This window comes from Neolamprologus brichardi, chromosome 9 (assembly GCF_056152115.1).
Source record: "Neolamprologus brichardi isolate AB-2024 chromosome 9, ASM5615211v1, whole genome shotgun sequence".
In the NCBI taxonomy this organism is placed as follows: domain Eukaryota; kingdom Metazoa; phylum Chordata; class Actinopteri; order Cichliformes; family Cichlidae; genus Neolamprologus; species Neolamprologus brichardi.
The window spans coordinates 27,312,810-27,318,809 of record NC_142112.1 but is presented as its reverse complement, the minus strand read 5'-3'; the positions used below and the strand labels follow the sequence as shown (position 1 = coordinate 27,318,809).

The window sequence follows — 6,000 nt, the reverse complement described above, 5'->3', positions numbered from 1 at the left end:
CAGCGTCATTATTAGCACGAATAATTTCAATGACATGCATGGAAATCGAGGATTAAAACTCGCTGATAAATTCTGGGGCGAAATAACAGAACAGCGTCACCTAGAGGCGCTATGCTAGTTTATTGCCCAAGGGCACGTCGGTAGAACGGCTTCAGCTTTGATGTCCGATTGAAGAACTAAGTGCAAACACTGCACCTACCGTCTGATAAGACCTAATTTACGCGGCGGTGGGTTCCATTAAATCTATTTTAGTAGTGATACAGTGGAGGTGACCGCTGACATAGTATCGCGCGTGTCGGCTGACCGGGCGCATCTATTTTCAGTTCTGGAGGGGGGAGGAAGGTGTGCGACTCACCCCCATCCGCGCTCAGAGGTGGGACAAACCGAACTCCCCTCTCGTTTGACGCTGGATAGCTAACCCGGAAACAGCGGCAGCAAATCGCTGTTCCCTTTCTTTGAGCCCGTACCGCTGCTTGTAGCGTGGTGTCCAGCCGACGGTTGCCGTGTTTCTCCGCGAGCATCAAGGTAAAACACAAAGAAAATACTACTTTATTCGCACTCTTTCTCCCCTTTCTGTTAGTCACCTTCGCTGTCCGCCGTATGCCATTCATTGAAGCTTGCTCTGAGTGTTAGACTTTGGTCCTCGAAGGCAAAACTGTTGAATTAAAAAAAAAAAAATCAGGCAAAATCAAACCTAGGTAGGGTTAAGTTGGCGTTAAAGTAAAAGGAGGGGTAAATGCGAGCATGACGGTGTTACATCCTCGGTGTACCGTTAACTTCCCTTTTCAGAACAACGGACGGGTTCTCAGGCATTAGGCTCCGATGCTTAGCAGGATTTCCCTTAATTTATCCACAGACGCTGAGCGATACACGCCTGACCCACAGCACTTCACCGATGACCAGGCTATCAGCTGTGTTTGGCGTGTGTGCACAGTTTTAAACGGACCGTATGGCTGTGGATTAGGACTGCGCGCTTAGAGGCAGCAAATGAAGCTTCATTAAAGGAAATGCACACACAGTGACAGATGGGGCAGCAGGTTCAGGGCTGGGTTTGTCTTCGGTCATATTTTTATTTTAAAAGCTGTGGCTTGATTTCAAAGCGCTGGGAGTTCATATAAAGTGTCAGCAGTAGCAGCCGCAGAGTATACACATACCTGCAAAAGTCCGAAATTAGATCTGCTGTTGGTTAATTGAAGTCACCGCATGCTTTATATGCTCTTTATAGAGGTTTCTTACATGAGTAGTTACTACAGTTGCCAAGTAATATCAAGTACCTGAAAATGAGGACCCTTTTTTTGCAGTCCAGCACTGGGATTTCTGTAGACTGCATGCTTAATCTTTGCATCAGTGTTTCAGTATAACCACAGTATATAATTTCCTGTCTGCCCAGAAGTGGAAATGAAACATCCAGACAGTCCGATTTGTTGACAGTGTTTGGAAAGTGCAATGTCCTACTTCAGATTCGTCTCAAAGGTCTCAGGCTCGCTCCTGCTGCAATTTAGGAGCCCCTGAGTGTAGTCAGACATGCACAAAGTTACTCCACCATCTTTAAAGATGGCTCAAGTCACTTCAGTGCGTCACCCGGATATTGCAGACTCATACTTTATTTCACAATTGCTTACTATCACTTTCCCCTCTATGTGTGGCTCTAAAAGGGAGTGGAGAGGGGAGTGTTACGGCTCTCTCAATAAGGCCTTTTCCAGTGTGTATAAAAAATTTAGGCCTTCCATGTGATTTATTTATTTATTTTTTTAAATGACAAAGGAAGGAGTAAACTGCACAGACTTCTGTTTAGTAACGTTTTCCTACAGGCACATTTTGAGACAGAAAAAGCCCTGCAGCCCATTTAGCTGAAAAGTAAAATATTTGCATTTTTCAATGCCGCCGCATATAGAAAAGGCACTGATAAATGTATAATTTCCTTTCTGCTCAAAGTCTACCGAAAGTGGAAGTGAAACATCTGCAGACGGATGGATTTGTTGATTAGTGCAGCTTTAAATTTATCTCAAAGGTCTCACTCCTGCTGCACATTAGAAACCTCCAAGTTTAGTTAGACATGTAAAACGTTGCTCCACTATCTTTTCAGATGGCACCAGTCATGCATACCAACCGGATATTGCAGACTCATACTTCAATTCACAGATGTTTACTGTGACTTTTCCCCTTTTGTGTCGAAAGCACCTCAGATGTGGCTCAAAAACAAGTATGAGGTCGAGAAGGGATGGAAACTGAATCAAGTATCGCCTCTTTTTATGTTTTAGACCTCTAAAGATTGACTGGAGGACGCAACAGCACCCAAGTGTTGCCACAGTCAGTTGTGAGATGTCAGACGAGGTGAAACTTGTTGCGCCCTGTCTCCTTCCCTTGCTGCTCTTGTGTGAACAGCTGGGATCATCGCCAGTTCCTCCTTATTTTTATTTATTTATTTTCTTGATCTTTCTGCTGTCACAAAAAGTGTAAAAGCGGGGAGAAAAGACTGCTTGCGATAACAAAGTGAAATGTTGTGTGGAGGAAGTTGTTTATGTGAGCTTTTGTTTTTTTTTTTTTAAATGCTTACAGTCTTGAATGAGAAAATATGGCTGACTTGGCTGCGTGTTTTCCCTCATAAATCCTGCAGGTACGGGCGTGCAGGTGCGCTTAGGCATGACCCTTTCTTAGAAATCAAATGTGGGCTGGATACTCTGACATGTCAGCAGCAAACCAAACAAATGTTAGGAGCCCTGGGGGTGACTTTCGCGGGTTTAATCTTGTGTTAATGGAACAATAGGCATTTGGAAAATAATGTTTTGTAGTCAACAGCAGCACCTTAGAATATAATAAGACAAAGATAAACAAAGCCTGCATAAAAGAAGTGCACGTTTCTCCCATGAAGAGAGATTTTCCACGTTTTCTCCCGCAAATGTTGTTCGGATAGTTGTACATGGTACAGCTGGTAGAGTGAATGTAATGGTGGTCAGTTTTAATTATTTATAATGTTTCCAGGAGTCTTCCCGAGCTTTTCAGTCATCACACAGACCGACCTGCACTCAAAGCCAGGGTAATATTATATATTTTATATTTACTGTTCTGATAGCTTTACATTTCCCCACATTGTAGAGCTCACAGGACCCACTCCCTCAAACACACCTGTTGGCTTCAGCTTGGGTTACTGCAGTTATTCTCAGTATGCTGACACTCGGTCTGTATTATATAGTGTCTCTGATGGTGAGTGGATCGTCTCACGCTGAACACACTGAACATCTCTTCATTGTTGAGTCATTGTTGTAACATGTCCAGCTCATGTACCATTGTGTGGTTTTTGCAGCAGTGTTGTGACATTACAGGCAGCCCAACACATGTTTATTTACTACACAGTGACAGCTTGCTTCGAGCATTTTTCATGTTTGCTGTGGCCACGTAGCCAAGCGGCGCAAGATTATTTTCTGGTTTGGTAACGTAATTTAAGCTTAAAGGAGGCAACAACCCAAGCGCTTGTGCAACAACACACAACCCAACGCAGTCCCCTCAAATAACCACCAAAAACAGTCCCCACAGAAAAGATTTATGAGTATTTGCCTGTTTGCCGTGCTGTTCGTCTTATTGTGTCCAGCATTCGTTTTTAAAATAGCACAGTGAGCACGGTTGGCAGAAAAGCGTTGTATTGATCCATTTCTCTGGCATTAAGCTGTTTGTGCAGTTATTGGGATTAACTTCCTCGAACTCATCTGGCATGTTCAGCATTCAGCTCTAACACCATTATCATGACATGGCCTTAATCCAGAGGAGCCGCAGACTTCAGCATTTCAATTTTAAGATTGTTTTTTTCCCCCCCACATATGTGTTTAAAGACACTTAAATTATAAATCCAACATTCTTACACCATGCACTTTGTTTAAAAGTTGCTCGTTGCTTGGATCACTGCGGAGGTTGGTAACCTGCCTATCATACAATATTATCGCAGTTTTTGACATCTTAAAAAAAGCTGAGTATTGCAGTAATATGTGTTGTAATTTATCAAATGTTTTCAACTGCAAATTCTCCTCAAATTTAAACTTTGTCAGTATGTTTAGTCCAATAAGCTAAAGTTATTTGCTTCAGTTATTTTTTTGCTACAAAATAAGACTGTCAAGCACACCAACACCGTGTTACTGTTGCCTTAATACGGAGTCAGTTTGCAATTGGATATGCCTAGTTAGCAATTACATGCAATGTGTTTCTAATAATAAATCATCAAATATCACTTATCTGTTGCTGTCTGCATGGACAGAAGTTCACATGTAAATATTAAATTTGCACTCAGTAAACTTCCTGTTCTTCAGGAACCTAACCAGAACGCAACCAGCTGGCAACTGGTTTAGTCGAATCTCCTCGAGTTGTGCTTGTTCGCAAAGACTGATAACATGTTGGCAATCCGTCTGCATTTATAAACTAGAACGCATGTATTCGCAAACCTTCTATAATCTCTCAGAGCAACTGCAGTCGGTCCAAGTCAGACTGTGACTGTTTGCAGAAAGGTTGCCACCCAGGTGACCTGTGCAGCCACCTTGCGATAAAAGTGGTTGTCAGTGCGCAACACCCTCAAGCTCTGGGCGAGCATTTATTTACCACAGTCGTTCACAGAATGTGAAAAGATTCAGTAGAAACACCAATCGGAGGCAAGGTTGCTGTCCTATTTTTATCCGTGTGACTGAGCTGTTAGCTTGCTCTGAATTAGGAGGTAGCTTTGTTGAGTTGAGTGTGTCCAGTGTTGGATGGTTTTTCGGTTGAGCTGACTTAATGTACGTTCGCTTGGCTAACATGATCTCAGGATGGCAGTGCATGAGATGGGCCCTTTTTCTTCATCTTATTCCCAGGGTATTTTCATTTATTTAATAAAATATCAATATTTTGTGTCCCTTTATCAATACAATATCGCCACGCACTGTATTGGCCCCATTACACTCAGTGTTTTCCTCCATGCAGCTAGAAAAACCTGACACCCTCTAAAGAGTTTTTGCTCTTTCACTGAGGGAAAATAGTCAGGACTGCCATTAACAATATATTTTTGAATATGCATTTACTTACATACATTTACTCAAGCTTACAATACATCTTTGTTTATCAAATGTCCAAAGGAATATCAGAAAAAGACATCAACGTCTTTTAACTGCAGTAACTAGCACCTTTTGCATTAATTACATGTGGGGCCAATTGTGGTTGTGTGCATAGGCACCTCCTCACGCAGGCCACACAGAGCCAGGAAAAACCCAGACTGTTATGACTAAAATGGGTGAAACCTTGTGGTCCTTCATGCTTCTGCATCAAATTTGGTAGAGAATTCTGACTTAGCTGACTGGTATTCATTCTCTAAAAAGTGTAAAGGTTTTTCCAAATCTCACACCGTTCTGATTATTCTTTATATATGTATATGTATATATATCATAAGATTGTTCTTTTTTTTTTGTTTGTTTGTTTTTTACAATAACATAGGTTTAAAGGATTTTTTTCAATTTGGGAATTAACAGAGAAAGGACTTTTGTGATAGCAGTTGTCTAATATACCTTCTGATCACACGTGATTGTATTCCTCCCTTTGCATGCCGGCTCACATCCTTAGAACTGTCAACTTATTTTGAGTCATTTAGTAGTAAATCCTAACTGTAATGCCCCCTCATTCAGAGCAAGATCTAAATCTATTTTTCTTGCAGTTGTTTGGAACTTGACACTTTATCTCTACTGTTTTGTGGTCTGTTCTTTTGAAACCTCTTTGTTTCTTATGCACTTCCTGCTGCTGTGTTGGCCAAGACAACCTCGGCGAGGGACTTCTCCTGCCTAAATAAACTATTACAAAAGATGTCAAAGGGCACTGCATGCTCCCTGCTGTTCAGTCTGCAAACGGATATATTTAAAAGTTTATTGATTAACACACGCTGACTGTATTTCGCATTAAATGAGCACAGAAAGGTGGTCTGAGGCTGCGGAGGTCCTCACTCTGGTTTGTGTTTGTAGCTTTTGGCGGGGACGAGTAATATGCTTTTGATAT

General features: G+C 41.8%; 1 protein-coding gene across 1 annotated transcript in view; it reads left to right on the top strand.

Annotated features, from left to right (window-relative positions):
* Window positions 1–303: 303 nt before the first annotated feature.
* cyribb (CYFIP related Rac1 interactor Bb) overlaps window positions 304–6,000 on the top strand; it is a 40,605-nt gene continuing 34,908 nt past the window's right edge. Inside the window, exon 1 of the mRNA XM_006795000.3 lies at window positions 304–525. The gene's annotated coding sequence lies outside the window, so the exon portion shown is untranslated. The remainder of the gene's footprint in view (window positions 526–6,000) is intronic.